This window comes from Nycticebus coucang, chromosome X, assembly GCF_027406575.1.
Source record: "Nycticebus coucang isolate mNycCou1 chromosome X, mNycCou1.pri, whole genome shotgun sequence".
Classification (NCBI taxonomy): domain Eukaryota; kingdom Metazoa; phylum Chordata; class Mammalia; order Primates; family Lorisidae; genus Nycticebus; species Nycticebus coucang.
The window spans coordinates 79,663,936-79,684,679 of record NC_069804.1 but is presented as its reverse complement, the minus strand read 5'-3'; the positions used below and the strand labels follow the sequence as shown (position 1 = coordinate 79,684,679).

Below are 20,744 nucleotides of genomic sequence, written 5' to 3'. Positions count from 1 at the left end.
GCTGACCCTGGGCTGAGTTCGAACCTGCCACCCTCGGTGTATGTGGCTGCCGCCGTAACCACTGTGCTATGGGCACCGAGCCTGTGTTATTGACTTCTATAGAGTGTTCTATAAATGTCAACCACATGAATTTGATTGATAGTGTTGTTCACTTCTACTACATGCTTGCTGATTTTATGCCTACTTATTCTTTTTTTTTAGACAGTCTCAAGCTGTCACCCTGGGTAGAGTGCTGTGGCGACATAGCTCACAGCAACCTCCAACTTGGGCTCAAGCGATTCTCTTGTCTCAGTTTTTCTATTTTTAGCACAGATGGGAGTCTCATTTTTGCTCAGGCTGGTCTCCAACCTGTGAGTGCAGGCAAGGCAATCCACCTGCCTCGGCCTCCCAGAGTGCTAGGATTACAGGCATGAGCCACCATACCCGGCCTTTTATTCTACTTGTTCTACCAGTTTTTTTTTTTTTTTTTTTTTTTTGTAGAGACAGAGTCTCACTATACCGCCCTGGGTAGAGTGCCGTGGCGTCGCACGGCTCACAGCAACCTCTAACTCCTGGGCTTAAGCGATTCTCTTGCCTCAGCCTCCCGAGCAGCTGGGACTACAGGCGCCCGCCACAACGCCCGGCTACGTTCTACCAGTTTTTGAGAGAGGATATTGAAAGTTCTGACTCAAATTATGGATTTGTCTATTTCTCCTTGTGGTTTATCAATTTTGTTTCATGTGCACTCTTATATTAAGTGCACAAAAATTTAGAATCATTATGTCCTTTTCATTAATTGACCCCTTTATCATTATAAAATTACCTTTTTTATTCCTTATATCTTTTCTCTGTTATCTACCTTCATATTAATATTTCAGACTAGTGTTAGCCTACACATCTTTATTTTTTCTTTTTTTAGATAGTTTTACTCTGTTGCCCTGGGTAGATTGCACTTGCATCATATCTTACAGCAACATCAAACTTCTGGGCTTAAGTGATCCTCTTGCCTGTTTCAGCCTCCCAAGTAGCTGGGACTACAGGCATGCACCACAATGCCCGACTAATTTTTCTATTTCTTTGTAGAGACTGGATATCACTCTTGCTCAAGCTGTTCTCAAACTCCTGAGCTCAAGCAATCCACCCCCACTTAGCCTCCCAAAGTTGCTAAGATTACAGGCATGAGCCACCATAACCAGCTAGCATACACATCTTTTTACATACTTTTACTTCTAACCTATTTCTGTTTATATATTTAAAGAGTTTCTTGGCTCAGCGCCCATAGCTCAGTGGTTAGGGCACCAGCCACATACACCGGGGCTGGTGGGTTCAAACCCAGCCCAGGCCTGCTAAACAACAATGATGACTACAACAATAAAATAGCCAGGTGTTGTGGCAGGTGCCTGTAGTTCCAGCTACTTGGGAGGCTGAGGCAAGAGAATAGTTTAAATCCAAGAGTTGGAGGTTGCTGTGAGCTGTGGAGCTGTCAGGGCAGCGCACTCTACCAAGGGCAACATAGACTCTGTCTCAAAAATAAATAAATAAATAAAAATAAACATCCCGGCTCCGTAGGTTAGTGAGTAGGTTGCTGGCCACATACACCCAGGCTGGTGGATTCAAGCCCAACCCTGCTAAACAACAATGACAACTGCAACCAAAAATAGCGGGGCATTATGGTGGGCGCCTGTAGTCCCAGCTACTTGGGAGGCTGAGGCAAGGGAATCCTTTGACCCCAAGAATTTGAGGTTGCTGTTGAGTTGTGACTCCACAGCACTCTATAGAGGGCAACATAGTGATACTCTGTCTCAAAAAAAAATAATCTCCAGTGGGGGGCTCCCCACAAAGAGAGCTGGGTCCTCCTCTCCTGCTCTAGTGTAAGTCAGCGCTAGTTTCTCATTTTTCACCCTTGGTTGCCTGTGAGACCCTTGAGGGTGGAGGGCACAGTTAAAGGCCAGGCTCCATGGTTCACACCTGTAATCCTTAGCATTCTGGAAGGCCAAGGTGGGTGGATCGCCTGAGCTCACAAGTTTGAGACCAGCCTGAGTCAGAGAGAGACCTCCTCTCTAAAAATAGCCAGGCATTGTGGCAGATGCGGGTAGTCCCAGCTTCTCTGGAGGCTGAGGCAAGAGAATTGCTTGGGCCCAAGAGTTTGAGGTTGTTGTGAGCTGTGACACTAGGGCACTCTACCAAGGGCAACAAAATGAGACTCTGCCTCAAAAAAAAAATTAAAAATAGGGGCTGGGGGCAGTGCCTGTAGCTCAGTGGGTAGGGCGCTGGCCCCAGATACCAAGGGTGGCAGGTTCGATCCCGGCCCCGCCAAACTGCAAAAAAAAAGAATAGCTCGGGTGGCGCCTGTGGCTCAGTCGGTAAGGCGCCAGCCCCATATACCGAGGGTGACAGGTTCAAACCCAGCCCCGGCCAAACTGCAACCAAAAAAAAGCTGGGCGTTGTGGCGGGCGCCTGTAGTCCCAGCTACCTGGGAGACTGAGGCAAGAGAATCGCTTAAGTCCAGGAGTTGGAGGTTGCTGTGAGCTGTGTGAGGCCACGGCACTCTACCGAGGGCCATAAAGTGAGACTCTGTCTCTACAAAAAAAAAAAAAAAAAAAATAGCTGGGTGTTGTGGCAGGCGCCTGTAGTTCCAGCTCCTTGGGAGGCTGAGGCAAGAGAATTGCCTAAGTCCAAGAGCTGGAGGTTGCTGTGAGCTGTGCTGCTACAGCACTCTCCTGAGGGCGATTAAGTGAGACTCTGTCTCTAAAAAAAAAAATTAAAAATAGGGGCTGGGCGCGATGGCTCACACCTGTAATCCTAGCACTTTGGAAGGCCGAGGAAGGTGGATTGCCTGAACATACCAGTTTGAGACCAGCCTCAGCAAGAGCGAAACCCAAGTCTCTAAAAATAGTGGGCAGGGGTAGCGCCTGTGGTTGAAAGGAGTAGGGCACCGGCCCCATATACCGGAGGTGGTGGGTTCCAACTTGGCCCCAGCGGGGGCGCCTGTGGCTCAAAGGAGTAGGGCGCTGGCCCCATATGCCAGAGGTGGTGTGTTCAAGCCCAGCCCTGGCCAAAAAAAAAAAAACCTGGCCCTAGGCAAAAACTTCAAAAAAATAGCTGAGTGGGCTGGGTGGCTAAGGCACGAGCCACATACACCAGAGCTGGCGGGTTTGAATCTGGCTGGGGCCTGCCAAACAACAATGATGACTACAACTAAAAATAGCCGGGTGTTGTGGCAGGCGCCTATAGTCCCAGCTACTTGGGAGGCTGAGGCAAGAGAATCACAGCACTCTACCCAGGGCAAAAGTTTGAGGCTCTGTCTCTAAATAAATAAATATAGCTGGGCCTTATGGTGGGCGCCTGTAGTCCCAGCTACTTGGGAGGCTGAGGCAAAAGAATCATTGGAGCCCAAGAGTTTGAGGTTGCTGTGAGCTATGATGCCAAGGGACTCTACCAAGAGCAACAAATTGACACTCTGTCTCAAAAAAAAAAAAAGAAAAGAAAATTTAGCCAGGTGTCATGACAGGTGTCTGTAGTCCCAGCTACTTGGGAGCCTGCAGTAAAAGGATCACTTGAGGTTGCTGTGAGCTATGATGCCTTGGCACTCTACCAAGGGCGACAAACTGAAACTCTGACTCGAAAAAAAAAAAAAAGAGATCCTCTTGCCTCAACCTCCCAAATATCTGGGACTACACATGCCTGCCGCAGCATCTGGCTAGTTTTTCTATTGTTACTAGAGAGGGGGTCTCACTCTCCCTCAGCAATCCACCCTCCTCAGCCTCCCAAAGGGCTAGGATTACAGATGTGACACACAGAGCTTGGCTTTTATTTTTATTTTTACTTTTTATTTTTTTGCAGTTTTTGGCTGGGCCAAGTTTGAACTTACCACCTCTGATATATGGGGTCAGTGCCCTACTCATTTGAGCCACAAGCGCTGCCCTTTACTTATTTATTTATTTATTTTTTGAGACAGTCTCACTTTGTCACCCTTGGTAAAGTGCTGTGATGTCATAGCTCACAGCAACCTCAAATACTTGGGCTCAAGCAATTCTCTCTTTTTTTTTTTTTTTTTTAGTAGAGATGGAGTGTCACTTTATCGCCCTCAGTAGAGTGCCGTGGCATCACGCAGCTCACAGCAACCTCCAACTCCTGGGCTTAGGCGATTCTCTTGCCTCAGTCTCCCGAATAGCTGGGACTACAGGCGCCCGCCACAACACCCGACTATTTTTAGAGATGGGTTATTGTTCTGGCTCAGACTGGATCAAACCTATGAGCTCAGGCAATCCACCCACCTTGGCCTCCCATAGTGCTAGGATTACAGATGTGAGCCACTGCACTGGCCTTTTTATTTTATTTTATTTTATCTTTAGGTACTACAAAGGCTGAACTGAACTTTTTATTTTATTTTTTCAGACAAGGTCTTGCTCTGTCACCCAAGGTGGAGTGGAATGGGATGATCACAGCTCACTGTAACTTTAAACTCCTGGACTCAAGCAAATCAAACTCCCACCTCTGCCATCTGAGTGGTTAGAATTACAAGCATGTGGGCGGTGCCTGTGGCTCAGCGGGTAGGGCGCCGGCCCCATATGCCGAGGGTGGCGGGTTCAAACCCAGCCCCGGCCAAACTGAAACAAAAAAATAGCCGGGCGTTATGGCGGGCGCCTGTAGTCCCAGCTGCTTGGGAGGCTGAGTCAAGAGAATCGCCTAAGCCCAAGGATTTGGAGGTTGCTGTGAGCTGTGTGACTCCACGGCACTCTACCGAGGGCGATAAGGTGAGACTCTGTCTCTACAAAAAAAAACAAAAAAAGAATTACAAGCATGTGCCACCATGCCCAGCTAATTCTTTTCTTTCTTTCTTTCTTTCTTTTTTTTTTTGAGACAGACTTTCATTTTGTAGTTCTCAGTAGAAGCTATGGCGTCACAGCTTGCAGCAACCTCCAACTCCTGGGCTCAACCGATTCTCTTGCCTCAGCCTCCCAAGTAGCTGGGACTATAGGCACCTGCCATAACACCCGGCTATTTTTTTGTTGTTGCAGTTGTCATTGTTGTTAGGCAGGCCCAGGCTGGGTTGGAACCTGCCAGCCCTGGTGTATGTGGCCAGCACCCTAGCCACTGAGCCACAGTGCCAAGCCTTTTTCTTTTTCTTTTTTCTTTTGTAGAGAAAGGGTGTCCCTATGTTGCCCAAACTGTTCTCTAACTTAACTCCTGGCCTCAAGAAATCATTCTACCTCAGCTTCCCAAAGTGCTGAGATTGATGGATGAGCATAGTGCCCAGCCTGACTTTATTTTTTTTAGAGCAGTTTTGGGTTCACAGCAAAATTGAGTGGATATACTGAAGTTTATCTACCTGTTCACCTACTGAAGGACATGTTGGTGTTTCCAAGTTTGGGAAATTATGAATAAAGCTGCCATAAATATCCACATACAGTTTTTTTTTTTTTTTCCTTTTGAGACAGAATCTCAAACCCGGGCAGATTTGAACCCATCAGCCTTGGTGTATGTGGCCGGCGCCGTAACCACTGTGGTACAGGTGCCGAGCCCCACATACAGGTTTTTGTATGGACATAAATTTTTGACTTGTTTGGATATATACCTAAGAGTGCATTGCAGAATTATTTGTTCAGTTTTCCCCTTCCCCTTCTTCTATTTCTTCTACAAGGTCTTCCTCTGTCCCATAGGCTGAAGTACAATGGCCTCATCATACCTCACTGCAACCTCAAACTCATGGGCTCAAAGTGATCCTCCCACCTCAGCCTTGTGAGTAGCTGGGCCTGCACCACCTGCACCAACATGCCCAGCTAATTTTTCTATTTTTAGTAGAGATAGAATCTCAGTCTCCCAAATTCATCCCAGAAATCCTGAGCTCAGGCAATCCGCCTGCCTCAGCCTTCCAGAGTGCTGGGATTACAGGCCTGAACCACTAAGCCCAGCCTAAATCTTTATTTTTAAAGATACAAACTAGGCTCAGTGCCTGTGGCTCAGCAGCTAGGGCACCAGCCACATACATCGGAGCTGGTGGGTTCGAACCCAACCCGAGCCTGCCAAACAACAACGACAACTACAACCAAAAAATAGCCAGCGTTGTGGCAGCTGCCTGTAGTCCCAGCTACCTGGGAGGCTGAGGCAAGAGAATTGCTTAAGCACAAGAGTTTGAGGTTGCTGTGAGCTGTGATGCTATGGCACTCTACCAAGGGCAACATAGTGAGACTCTGCCTCAAAAAAAAAGGCTCAAGCGGCTAAGGCGCCAGCCACATACATTTGATCTGGCAGGTTCAAATCCAGCCCAGGCCGCCAAACAACAGCTGCAACCAAAAAATATAGCCAGGCGTTGTGCAGGTGCCTGTAGTCCCAGCTACTTGGGAGGAGGCTGAGGCAGGAGAATAGCTTGAGCCCAGGAGTTGGAGGTTGCTGTGACCTATGATGCCGCCATGGCACTCTACCCAGGGCGACAGCTTGAGGCTCTGTCTCAAAAAAAAGAAAGAAAAAGATACAAACTAAATTGAATTTGAAAATAAAATGACATCTTTCTTTATATGTGAGCAGTGTTATTTCTTATGTTCTATACAAATAGTTGAAGGTTTATTAGCAGTATAACTATAAATAGTAATGCTGCCAGTCTCCTTCAGACAAGAAACTTTATAGAAAGTGGTTGAATGTATTAGGTAAATAATAGGTCTTTATCTACAAATATTAGCTTTTTGTTTTGGGAAACTAAGATTTTAAAAGATATGATTAAGGGGTGGCGCCTGTGGCTCAGTGAGTAGGGCGCCGGCCCCATATGCCGAGGGTGGCGGGTTCGGACCCAGCCCCGGCCAAACTGCAACAAAAAAATAGCCGGGCGTTGTGGCGGCCGCCTGTAGTCCTAGCTGCTCGGGAGGCTGAGGCAAGAGAATCGCGTAAGCCCAAGAGTTAGAGGTTGCTGTGAGCCGTGTGACGCCACGGCACTCTACCCGAGGGCGGTACAGTGAGACTCTGTCTCTACAAAAAAAAAAAAAAGATATGATTAAGGGGTAGTATAATCCATGTATGATGGTTCAGAGCAGACTTTGGAGTTGATAGTCTGGAATTCTCATTCCAACTTCAGCTCTGATTCTCTGAGCTTTAGTTTTTTTCTTGGAATAAAATGGGCATAAATTCTGCTTGCCATGAATGTCATGATGTTGCGTATAAAAAGTGCTAAGTAAATAGTGGCTGTTACTAACCCTGTGTTTATTTTTTATTTTATTTATTTATTTTTTTTTGCAGTTTTTGGCTCAGGCTGGGTTTGAACCTGCCACCTCCGGTATATGGAGCTGGTGCCCTACTCACTGAGCCACAGGCACGGCCCCAACCCTGTGTTTATTTAAAAAAAAAAAAAGAAAAGAAAAAAAGAAAGTAACATGATGTCTATGATATGCTTTAAAATACTTCAGTAAAATCTTAATAACAAAAATCAACATAAATAGAAGGAATAGATGAAACAAGAATAACAGGGTATTGGGCGGTGCCTGTGGCTCAAAAGAGTAGGGCGCCGGCCCCATATGCTGGAGGTGGCAGGTTCAAATCCAGCCCCAGCCAAAAACTGAAAAAAAAGAGAAAAAAAAGAATAATAGGGTATTGATAATTATTGGACTAAGAGATGTGTATATGGGATTCATATACTATTCTCTCTCCTTTGTGTATATTTAAAATTTTCCACACTGAAAAGTTATATTTATTTATTTATTATTTATTTTTTTTAGAGACAGAGTCTCACTTTGTCACCCTTGATAGAGTGCCGTGGTGTCACAGCTCACAGCAACCTCCAGCTCTTGGGCTTAGGTGATTCTCTTGCCTCAGCCTCCTGAGTAGCTGGGACTACAGGCACCCACCACAATGCCTGGTTATTTTTTTTGTTGCAGTTTGGCCGGGGGCTGGTTTTAACCCACCACCCTTGGTGTATGGGGCCAGCGCCCTACTCACTGAGCCACAGGCACCACCCTTTAATTAATTAATTAATTTATTTATTTATTTTTTTATTTGAGACACAGTCTCACTATGTGAGAGGTTGCTGTGAGCTATGATGTGCTGTGCCATGGCATCACAGCTCACAGCAACATCAAACTCTTGGGCTTAAGTGATTCTCTTGCCTCAGCCTCCCAAGTAGCTGGGACTACAGGTGCCTGCCACAACACCCGGCTACTCTTTTGTTGCAGTTGTCATTGCTGTTTAACTGGCTGGGGCTGGGTTCGAACCTGCCAGCCTCAGTGCATGTGACCGACGTTGTAACCATGGTGCTACAAGCACCGAGCCAGTGAAAAGTTTTTTGTTTGTTTGTTTTTGCAGTTTTTGGCCAGGGCTGGGTTTGAACCTGCCACCTCCGGCATATGGGACCAGCGTCTTACCCCTCTGAGCCACAGGCGCCGCCCTAGTGAAAAGTTTTTAAATGGCCAGGTACACTGGCTTACACCTGTAATCCTAGCACTCTGGGAAACTGAAGGCAGATGGATTGCCTGAGCTCAGGAGTTTGAGACCAGCCTGAGCTAGAACAAGACCCGTCCCTAAAAATAGCCAGGCACTATGGTGGGTGCCTATAGTCCCAGCTACTCTGGAGGCTGAGGCAAGAGAATCACTTGAGCCCAGGAGTTTGAGGTTGCTGTGAGCTGTAATGATGCCAGGGCACTTTATGGAGAGGGTGACCAAGTGAGACTCTCAAAAAAACAAACAAAGAAAACAAACTAACAAAAAAAAAAAAAGCAATCAAAGACATTAATCAACTGTCATGGCTGGGTGCCTATAGCTCAGTGACTAGGGCGCCAGCCACATACATCAGAGCTGGCAGGTTCAAACCCAGCCCAGACCTGCCAAACAACAATGACAACTACAATAAAAAAATAGCCAGGCATTGTGGCAGGCGCCTGTAGTCCCAGCTACTTGGGAGGCTGAGGCAAGAGAATTGCTTAAGCCTATGAGTTTGAGGTTGCTGTGAGGTTGCTATGAGCTTTGATGCCACGGCACTCTACCGAGATCAACATATTGAGACTCTGTCTCAAAAAAAAAAAAAAAACTGTCTTAAATATGTTCAATGAACATAAAGGAAACCATGGACCAAAAAATTAAAGGAAATTGGGAAAACAATATATGAAAATAATGAGACTATCAACAAAGAGATACAAATTAGAGTAGGCAGAAGAAAGAATCACAAACTTTTTTTTTTTTTGGAGACAGAGTCTCACTTTATCACCCTTGGTAGAGTGCCATGGCATCACAACTCACAGCATCCTCTAACTCCTGGGTTTAGGTGATTCTCTTGCCTCAGCCTCCCGAGTAGCTGGGACTACAGGCACCCGCCACAACGCCTGTCTATTTTTTTGTTGCAGTTTGGCCGGGGCTGGGTTTAAACCCACCACCCTTGGTATATGGGGCCGGTGCCCTACTCATTGAGCCACAGGTGCCCCCAAGAATCACAAACTTTAAGACAATTGAATTCATCCGTTCTAAGGAGTAGGGAAAGAAATAGAAAAAAAAGAACAAAGCCTAAAGGAACTATAAGACATCATCAAACATACCAACATGCACTTTAGGAGCACCAGAAGGAAAAGAGAGAAAGAAAAAGCAGAAAAAAATATTTGGAAGAAATAATGGCCCCATGGGCAGCGCCTGTGGCTCAGTGAGTAGGGCGCCGGCCCCATATGCCGAGGGTGGTGGGTTCAAACCCAGCCCCGGCCAAACTGCAACAAAAAAATAGCCGGGCGTTGTGGCGGGCGCCTGTAGTCCCAGCTGCTCGGGAGGCTGAGGCAAGAGAATCGCGTAAGCCCGAGAGTTAGAGGTTGCTGTGAGCCGTGTGACGCCACGGCACTCTACCCGAGGGCGGTACAGTGAGACTCTGTCTCTACAAAAAAAAAAAAAAAAAAAAAAAAAAAGAAATAATGGCCCCAAACTTCTCTACTCTGAGGAAAGACATCAATATCTAACAGGTTAACAATGCCAGGTGCAGTGGTTCAGGCCTTTAATCCCAGCAGTCTAGGAGGCCGAGGAGGAAGAATCCCTTCAGCTCAGGAATTAGAGATTACCCTGAAAAAAGTGAGAACCCCATCTTTACTAAAAATAGAAAGAATTAACCAGATCTGATGAGAGTCTACAGTCCCAGCTACTTGGGAGGGTGAGGCAGGAGGATAGCTTGAACCCAGGAGTTTGAGGATGTTGTAACCTAGGCTAATGCCATTGCACTCTAGCCTGGGGCATCAGAGTGAGACTCTGTCTCAAAAAATAAATAAATAGAGGCGGTATCTGTAGCTCAGTGGGTAGGGCGCTGGCCACATACACCGGGGCTGGTGGGTTCAAACCCAGACCAGGCTAGCTAAAAAAACAACGACAACTGTAACAACAACAACAACAACAACAACTACTAGCCAGAAGTCGTAGCAGGTGCCTGTAGTCCCAGCTACTAGGGAGGCTGAGGCAAAAGAACTACTTAAGCACAAGAGTTTGAGGTTGCTGTGAGTTGTGACACCACAGCACTCTACCCAGGGTAATAGCTTGAGACTGTCAAAAAATAAATAAACAATAAATACATTTCTTTTTTTTTCTTTTTCTTTTGAGACAGAGTCTCACTTTGTCGCCCTCGGTAGAGGGCTGTGGTGTCACAGCTCACAACAACCTCCAACTCCTGGGCTTAGGCGATTCTCCTGCTTCAGCCTCCTGAGTAGCTGGGACTACAGGCACCCACCACAACGTCCAGCTATTTTTTTGTTACAGTTTGGCGGGGGCCGGGTTTGAACACGCCACCCTCGGTATATGGGGCTGGCGCCCTACTCACTGAACCAGAGGCACCGCCCATCAATAAATAAATTTTAATAGATTTAGGCACTACAAGTACAGTTTTGCTACATGGATATACTGTGTAGTGGTGAAGTCTGGGTTTTTAGTGCACATATTGGCTGAATAGTGTACATTGTACATATCAGGTAATTTTTCAGTCCTCACGTCACTCCCAATCTCCCCCATTATACGCTTTTTTTTTTTTTTTTTGAGACGGAGTCTCACTTAGTTGCCCTTGGTAGAATGCCGTAGGGTAATAGCTCACGGCAACCTCAAAATCTTGGCCTCAAGCGATTCTCTTGCCTCAGCCTCCTAAGTAGCTGGGCCTACAGGTGCCCACCACAATGCTCGTCTATTTTTAGAGACGAGGAACTTGCTCTGGCTGAGGCTGGTCTGGAACCTGTGAGCTCAAGCAATCCACCCTCCTCAGCCTCTCAGAGTGCTAGGATTACAGGCATGAGCCACCAGCCCAGTCTTTTTTTTTTTTTTCCTCCAACATCTGGGCTTAGGCAATTCTCTTGCCTCAGCCTCCTGAGTAGCTGGGATTACAGGTGCCCACCACAACACCCGGCTATTTTTTCTTGCAGCTTGGCCAGGGCCAGGTTTGGCTACCCTTGGTATAGGGGCCAGCACCCTACCCACTGAGCCACAAGCACCACCCTCTTTTTTTTTTTTTTTCAAGACAGGCTTTCACTTTGTTGCACTTGGTAGAGTGCTGTAGTATCACAGCTCACAGCAACCTCAAACTCCTGGGTTCATGTGATCCTCTTACCTCAGCTTCCCGAGTAGCTGGCATCCACCACAATGCCCAGCTATTTTTTTGTTGCAGTTTGGCTGGGTCCAGGTTTGAACCCACCACCCTCAGTATACAGGGCCGGCGCCCTGCTCACTGAGCCACAGTCACTGCCCTTTTTTTTTTGATTTTTGGCCGGGGCTGGGTTTGAACCCGCCACCTCCGGCATATGGGACTGGCGCCCTACTCCTTGAGCCACAGGCGCCGCCCCTGCCCTTTTTTTTTTTTTTTTAAGACAGAGTCTCACTTTGTTGCCCTCGGTGGAGTCCCATGACGTCACAACTCATAGCAACCTCAAACTCTTGGGCTTAAGCGATTCTCTTGCTTCAGCCTCCCAAGTAGTTGGGACTACAAGCGCCCACCACAATGCCTGGCTATACTCAGCTAGTTTTTATAGAGATGGGGTCCTACCCTTGCTCAAGCTGGTCTTGAACTCCTGAGCTCAAGCAATCCACCAACCTTGGCCTCCAAGAGTGGTAGGATTGCAGGTGTGAGCCATCCCACCCAACCTGTCCATTATATTTTCTATATGGTTTGTTTTTTGTTTTTTTTTGTAGAGACAGAGTCTCACTTTATGGCCCTCGGTAGAGTGCCGTGGCCTCACACAGCTCACAGCAACCTCCAACTCCTGGGCTTAAGCGATTCTCTTGCCTCAGCCTCCCGAGTAGCTGGGACTACAGGCGCCCGCCACAACGCCCGGCTATTTTTTGGTTGCAGTTCGGCCGGGGCTGGGTTTGAACCCACCACCCTCGGCATATGGGGCTGGCGCCTTACCGACTGAGCCACAGGCGCCGCCCTTCTACATGGTTTGTTACGTAACTCTTTTTGTTCTATATGTTTTAATAGAGAAATGCCTAAAATATAAGTAGAAATTTATGTCAATGGACCTATTATGCATAAAGATGCAGTCTATGACAACAATATAAAGAGGAGGGGTGGGGATGTAGAAGAGCAGATTGTATTTTTTTTTTATTTTTATTTTTTGTAGAGACAGAGTCTCACTTTATGGTCCTCGGTAGAGTGCCGTGGCCTCACACAGCTCACAGCAACCTCCATCTCCTGGGCTTAAGCGATTCTCTTGCCTCAGCCTCCCAAGTAGCTGGGACTACAGGCGCCCGCCACAACACCCGGCTATTTTTTTGGTTGCAGTTTGGCCGGGGCCGGGCTTGAACCCGTCACCCTCGGTATATGGGGCCGGCGCCCTACCAACTGAGCCATAGGCGCTGCCCCCCTTTTTTTTTTTGAGACAGAATCTCAAGCTGTTGCCCTGGTAGATTGTCATCATAGCTCACAGCAACCTCCAACTCTTGGGCTCAAGTGATTTTCTTGCCTCAGTTTTTTTTTTTTTTTGTAGAGACAGAGTTTCACTTTATGGCCCTCAGTAGAGTGCGGTGGCCTCAGACAGCTCACAGCAACCTCCAACTCCTGGGCTTAAGCGATTCTCTTGCCTCAGCCTCCCGAGTAGCTGAGACTACAGGTGCCCGCCACAACGCCCGGCTATTTTTTCGTTGCATTTTGGCCGGGGCCGGGTTTGAACCCGCCACCCTCGGTATATGGGGCCAGCGCCTTACGGACTGAGCCACAGGCGCCACCCTTTTTTCTATTTTTAGTAGAGATGGGTTCTTGTTTTTGCTCAGTTTGATCTGGAACCCGTGACCTCAAGCAATCCACCCGCCTCAGCCTCTCAAGCACTGGGATTACAGGCTTGAACCCCTGTGCCAGGAGGAGAATGTTTATATTCCATTGAAATTAATCAGGGCTGGGCGCGGTGGTTTGTGCCTGTAATCCCAGGACTTGGGAGACTGAGGTGGGTGGATTGCCTGAGCTCCCAGGTTTGAGACAAGCCTGAGCCAGAGTGAGACCACATCTCTAAAAGTAGCCGGGCGTTGTGGTGGGCACCTATAGTCCCAGCTACGTGAGAGACTGAGGCAAGAGAATCACTTAAGCCCAAGAGTTTGAGGTTGCTGTGAGCTATGATGCCACAGCACTCTATTGAGTTCAACAAAATGAAACTCGGGCGGTGCCTGTGGCTCAGTCCATAGGGCGCCAGCCCCATATACCTAGGGTGGCGGGTTCAAACCCGGCCCCGGCCAAACTGCAACCAAAAAAAAAAAAACATAGCCGGGCGTTGTGGCGGGCGCCTGTAGTCCCAGCTACTCGGGAGGCTGAGGCAAGAGAATCGCTTAAGCCCAGGAGTTGGAGGTTGCTGTGAGCTGTGTGAGGCCACGGCACTCTAACGAGGGCCATAAAGTGAGACTCTGTCTCTACAAAAAAAAAAAAAAAACAACAAAAAAAATGAAACTCTGTCCCAAGAAGAAAAAAAAGAAACAAAGAAATAGGCAAATGGCAGAAATAAATCCCTCTTTATCAGTATTTATGTTACATATAAATGGATTAAACTCTCTTAGTAAAAGGAAGACCCTGGCACATCGGATTTTCTTTTTTCTTTTCTTTTTTTTTGAGACAGAGCCTCAAGCTGTCGTAGAGTGCATTGCATCACAGCTCACAGCAACCTCCAACTCCTGGGCTCAAGCGATTCTCCTGCCTCTGCCTCCCAACTAGCTGGGACTACAGGCACCCGGCACAACGCCTGGCTATTTTTTGGTTGCAGCCGTCGTCTTTGTTGTTTGGCAGGCCCGCTTGAGCCACAGCCGCTGAGCTTCTTCTTTCTTTTTTTCTCGCTTTTTTTGCCCTTAGTACCTTGATAGAGTGCTGTAGCATCATAGCTAACAGTAACCTCAAACTCTTAGCTCAAGCAATTCTCTTGTCTCAGCCTCCCAAGTAGCCGAGACTATAGGCACCCGCCACAATGCCCAGCTATTTATTTATTTATTTTTTTTGTAGAGTCAGAGTCTCACTTTATCGCCCTTGGTAGAGTGCTATGGCATCACACAGCTCACAGCAACCTCCAACTCCAGGGCTTAGGCGATTCTCTTGCCTCAGCCTCCCGAGTAGCTGCGACTACAGGTGCCTGCCACAACGCCTGGCTATTTTTTGGTTTTAGTTGTCATTGTTGTGTGGGAGGCCTGTGCTAGATTTAACCCCGCCAATTCCAGTGTTTGTGGCTGGTGCCCAGCCACTGAGCTACAAGCGCTGAGCCCCAGATTGGATTTTTAAGAAGGATACACAGGCTCATTCCTTTCCGTCTGTTGGTAGCCATCACGTGAGCCAGGATGGGTGATACACTTATGTACATCCAGGAGCTGTGGAAGAAGAAGCAGTCTGACGTGATGCACATTCTTTTGAGGGTCCACTGCTGGGAGTACCGCCAACTCTCTGTGCTCCACAGGGCTCCCCCACCCTACCTGGCCTGATAAAGTGGAGACTGAGATACACAGCTAATTAAGGTTATGTCATAGACAGGATTCGTGTGCACCACAGTGCGCACAAATGCCCAGTTCCTATGGGTGCAACCTATGGCAAGCCTGTGCATCATGGTGTTAAACAGCTGAAGTTCGCTTGAAGCTTTCAGTTTGTTGCTGAGAAGCGAGCTGGACACCAATGTGGGGCTTTAAGAGAACTGAAATCTGGCTCCGTGCCTGTAGCTATGCAACTAGGGTGCTAGCCAGATACACCAGAGCTGGCGGGTTCGAGCCCAACCTGGGCCTGCCAAACAACAATAACAACTACAATTAAAAAAAAATGGCTAGGCATTGTGGCTGGTGCCTGTGGTCCCAGCTACTTGGGAGGCTGAGGCAAGAGAATCGCTTAAACCCAAGAATTTGAGGTTGCTGTGAGCTGTGATGCCATAGCACTCTACTGAGGGCGACGTAGTGAGACTCTGTCTCAAAAAAAAAAAAAAAGAAGATAGCCGGGCATTGTGGGGTGGGGGGCGCCTGAACTCCCAGCTACTTGGGAGGCTGAGGCAAGAGAATTGCTTAAGCCCAAGAGTTTGAGGTTGCTGTGAGTTTTGATGCCACAGCACTCTACCAAGAGCAACATGAGACTCTGTCTGAAGAAAAAAAATATATATATATGTAAACATAGAAAAGGTACAGTAAAAATATGGTATTATTATCTTATGGGACCACCATCATATATGTGGTTCTTTATTGACAGAAATGGCATTATGTGACTCATGACTACTTGTACACAGCAGAATTATTCACAATAACCAAATGTAGAAAGACACTTGGGTAGTACCTGTGACTCAGTGAGCAGGGTGCCGGCCCCATATACTGAGGGTGGTGGGTTCAAATCCGGCCCTGGCCAAACTGCAACAAAAAAATAACCAGCGTTGTGGCAGGCACCTGTAGTCCCAGCTACTCGGGAGGCTGAGGCAAGAGAATCGCCTAAGCCCAGGAGTTGGAGGTTGCTATGAGCTGTGATGCCACGACACTCTACCAAGGGCAACAAAGTGAGACTCTGTCTCTAAAAAAAAAAAAAGAAAGAAAGAAAGAAAGACACAGGTGCCCTAGATAAAATATGATGGCTTGGCGCCTGTATCTCAAGTGGCTAGATATCAGCCACCGTACACCAGAGCTGGTGGGTTCAAATCCAGCATAAGCCTGCCATACAACAATGACAACTACAACCCAAAAATGGCCAGATGTTGTGGTGGGCACCTGTAGTTCTGGCTACTTGGGAGGCTGAGGCAAGAGATTCACTTAAGCCCATGAGTTGGAGGTTGCTGTGAGCTGTGATGCCACAGCACTCTACCCCGGGCCACAGCTTGAGGCTCTGTCTCAAAAAAAAAAGAGGGCGGCGCTTGTGGCTCAGTGAGCAGGGCGCCAGCCCCGGCCCAACTGCAACAAAAAAATAGCCAGGCATTGTGGCGGGCGCCTGTAGTCCCAGCTACTCAGGAGGCTGAGGCAAGAGAATCGCTTAAACCCAGGAGTTGGAGGTTGCTGTGAGCTGTGTGATGCCACGGCACTCTACAGAGGGCCATAAAGTGAAACTCTGTCTCTACAAAAAAAAAAAAAAAAAAAAGAAAGAAAATATGATATATATGGCTCAGCGTCTGTGGCTCAAGCAGCTAAGGCACCAGCCACATACACCTGAGTTGGCGGGTTCGAATCTAGCCTGGCCCGCCAAAAACAATGACGGCTGCAACCAAAAAATAGCCAGGCGTTGTGGCGGGCGCCTATAGTACCAGCTACTTGGGAGGGGGAGGCAGGAGAATGGCTTCAGCCCATGAGTTAGAGGTTGCTGAGAGATGTGATGCCACGGCATTCTATCTAGGGCAACAGCTTGAGGCTCTGTCTCAAAAAAGAAAAGAAAAAGACCTGTAGTCCCAGCTCCTCGGGAGGCTGAGGCAGGAGAATCGCCTAAGCCCAGGGTTGCTGTGAGCTGTGTGAGGCCACGGCACTCTACCCAGGGCAATAAAGTGAAACTCTGTCTCTACAAAAAAAAGAAAAAAAGAAAAGAAAAGAAAAAGAAAGGCCTATTTAGGAAGTGTTTTCTTTTAGTTAAAAAATTGTTTTATTGTGGGCAGTGCCTGTGGCTCAAAGGAGTAGGGCGCTGGCCCCATATGCCGGAGGCGGCGGGTTCAAACCCAGCCCCGGCCAAAAACTGCAAAAAAAAAAAAAAAAAAAAAAATTGTTGGGCGGCACCTGTGGCTCAGTGAGTAGGGCGCCGGCCCCATATGCCAAGGGTGGTGGGTTCAAATCCAGCCCCGGCCAAACTGCAACAACAAAAAAAAATAGCCGGGTGTTATGGCGGGCGCCTGTAGTCCCAGCTGCTCGGGAGGCTGAGGCAAGAGAATCGCGTAAGCCCAAGAGTTAGAGGTTGCTGTGAGCCGTGTGACACCACAGCACTCTACCAAGGGCGGTACAGTGAGACTCTGTCTCTACAAAAAAAAAAAAAATTGTTTTATTGTAAAATGAAGCAGAGATATAGAAGACCCTATATATCAGGCTGGGTGGGTGGCTCAAGTCTGTAATCCAAGCACTCTGGGAGGCCAAAGCAGGTGGATTGCCTCATCTCACTAGTTCAAGACCAGCCTGAGGCAGAGCGACACCTCATCTCTAAAAATAGCCTGGCTTTGGGCGGCGCCTGTGGCTCAAAGGAGTAGGGCACCGTCCCCATATGCCGGAGGTGGCGGGTTCAAACCCAACTCGGGCCAAAAACTGCAAAAAATAAATAAATAAATAAATAAATAAATAAATAAAATAACCTGGTGTTGTGGTAGGTGACTTTAGTCCCAGCTGCTTGGGAGGCTGAGGCAAGAGAATCACTTGAGCCCAAGAGTTTGAGATTGTGAGCTGTAACGCTATTGTACTCTACTGGGGACAACTAAGTGAGACTGTCTCAGAAACCCCCCCACCGAAAAAAACCTATGTATCAATGCATGGCTTACTGAATAAGGTAAACACTATTTAGGTCAAGGAACAGCTATTTCATGTCTTTTTTTTTTTTTTGTAGAGACAGAGTCTCACTTTATGGCCCTTGGTAGAGTGCCGTGGCATCACACAGCTCACAGCAACCTCCAACTCCTGGGCTTAAGTGATTCTCTTGCCTCAGGCTGCCAAGTAGCTGGGACTACAGGCGCCCGCCACAACGCCCAGCTATTTTTTGGTTGCAGTTCAGCCGGGGCTGGGTTTGAACCCACCACCCTCGGTATATGGGGCCGGTGCCCTACCAACTGAGCCACAGGCACCGCCCCTATTTCATGTCTTGTTGCAATCTTTAACTCTCCCCCGATAAGTAACCACTAACTATCTTGACTTTTTTTTTTTTTTGAGACAGAGTCTCAAGCTATTGCCCTGGGTAGAGTACCGTGTTGTCACAGCTCACAGCAATTTCCAACGTGGGCTCAAGCGATCCTCTTACCTCAGTTTTTCTATTTTAAGTAGAGACATGGTCTCGCTTTTGTTCAGTCTGGTCTTGAACTTAAGAGCTCAAGCAATCACCCTCCTTGACCTCCCAGAGTGCTAGGATTAGAGGGGTGAGCCACTGTGCCCGTCCTATTTTGACTTTTATATTAAGCATTTCCTTACAGGTTTTTTTTTTTTTTTTTTGAGACAGAGTCTCACTACGTTGCCCTCAGTAGAATGCTGTGACATCACAGCTCACAGCAACCTCCAACTCTTGGGCTTAAGGGATTCTCTTGCCTCAGCCTCCCAAGTAGCTGGGACTATAGGTGCTTGCCACAATGCCCGGCTATTTTATTATTTTGTTGTTGTTGTTGCAGCTGTCGTTGTTTTTTAGCTGGCAAGGGCTGGGTTTGAACCCACCACCCTCAGTGCATGTGGCCAGCGCCATAACCACTGTGCTATGGCTGCCGAGCCCTTACAGGTTTTTCAAAATAATTTTTATGACCAAATATAGATCCCTAGACACTCCAGTACCCCTTTATATCCTCTCTTTTTCTTTTCTTTTTTTTTTTTGTAGAGACAGAGTCTCACTGTACCGCCCTCAGGTAGAGTGCCGTGGCATCACACGGCTCACAGCAACCTCTAACTCTTGGGCTTACGTGATTCTCTTGCCTCAGCCTCCCGAGTAGCTGGGACTACAGGCGCCCGCCACAACGCCCGGCTATTTTTTTTTTTGTTGTTGTTGTTGCAGTTTGGCCGGGGCTGGGTTTGAACCCGCCACCCTTGGCATATGGGGCCGGCGCCCTACTCACTGAGCCACAGGGGCAGCCCCTATATCCTCTCTTTTTCTTATAGCCTATCTGTGGAAGAACTTAAGCATTTATCTATAGAGCTTCTTGGTCTGTATTTTGTAATTTTATACACATCGTGCAGTCCCTCTGTCTCCTATATTTCCCAAAAATTTGAAGCTGGATCCAAAGATTAAATTAAATTCAGATTCCATCCTTTTGGTGTGACTATAGGATGGACATAATGCCCGATTATCTTTATTTTTGTGACCTCAGAAGTTGTTAATGCTTACTACTTAGATTTTTTTTTGTTTGTTTGAGACAGAGCCTCAAGCTGTCACCTGGGTAGAGTGCTGTGGCATCACAGCTCACAGCAACCTCTAATTCCTGGGCTTAAGCGATTCTCTTGCCTCAGCCTCCCAAGTAGCTGAGACTACAGGCGCCCACCACAATGGCTGGCTATTTTTTTGTTGTTATTGCAACTTCATTGTTGTTTTAGCTGGCCTGGGCCAGGTTCAAACCTGCCAGCCTTGGTGTATGTGGCCGGTGCCATCCCCACGGAGCTACGAGCACCACCTAAAATAGTTTTGTAAAAAGAGTCCTCTCATCTACTATTTTGTTACCCAGTTCATCTAGGAAAGGCAGGATAAATGCTTGATTCCCTGTATTGACCAGTTTTCAAGATAATTAATCAGTTTCCTATCATGAGAGGTGATATTTGAGCTGAGACCTGATTGACAAGTAGACAGCTATTCAAAGATCTGGAAGAGAATTCCAGGTAGGGAGATGAGACAGTACAGAGGCACTGAGGAAGGAACAAACTGCATATGTTCAAGGAACACAGAAGACCAGCATGGCAACATTACTTTCATTTCTACCTGTATAACTCTCTCTTAAATCCATTACCCTACGCTCCATTCTTGCTACTATGTCCACGTAATCTGGGGATCTCATTTTTCTCCCTTGGACCATTGTAATTATCTTCAATTGGTGTTAATGCCTCCAAGCTTCTCTTCCACCACAGACAGTTAACCCCTTACTCACCAAAAAGATTTTAATATTTTGGTGAAAATGGATTTATTTATTTATTTTTTTTTCTTTGGCCGGGGCTGGGTTTGAACCCACCACCTCTGGCATATGGGACCGGCGCCCTACTCCTTGAGCCACAGGCGCCGCCCCTGAAAATGGATTTATAATTTGATTTGATTTAATTTGATTTTTTTTGAGACACAGTCTCAGTATGTCGCCCTTGGTAGAGTGCTATGGTGTCACAGCTCACAGCAACCGCAAACCCTTAGGCTTAAGTGATTCTCTTGCCTCAGCCTCCCCAGTAGCTGGGACTACAGGCGCCAAGCTACTTTTTTTGGGGGGTTGCAGTTGTCATTGTTTAGCAGGCCTGGGCCAGGCTCAAACCCGCCGCCCTTGGTGTATGTGGCCAGAGCCCTTACTCACTGAGCTATGGGCACCAAGCCAGATTTATAATTTTATAACTCTTGTCATTGGCAACACAAGATTAATGTAATGGAGGGGAGCATTTTCTGGATAAGTATTGCTTGACACCAAACAAAGAATTCAGGCTTCATGGTCAGAATTGAGTTCCAGCTCTGACACCTGCAGTGTGACCTAAAGAAAATCACATAACCTCCTTGAGCCTCAGGTTCCTAA

The 20,744-nt window shown here is 47.3% G+C and overlaps 1 non-coding gene across 1 annotated transcript; it reads left to right on the top strand.

Moving 5' to 3' along the window:
- The first annotated feature begins 6,469 nt into the window (after nucleotides 1–6,469).
- Nucleotides 6,470–6,596, top strand: LOC128578838 (small nucleolar RNA SNORA19). The gene has a single exon (XR_008377942.1). It is a non-coding gene; the product is annotated as a small nucleolar RNA SNORA19 (small nucleolar RNA).
- The last annotated feature ends 14,148 nt before the right edge of the window (nucleotides 6,597–20,744 follow it).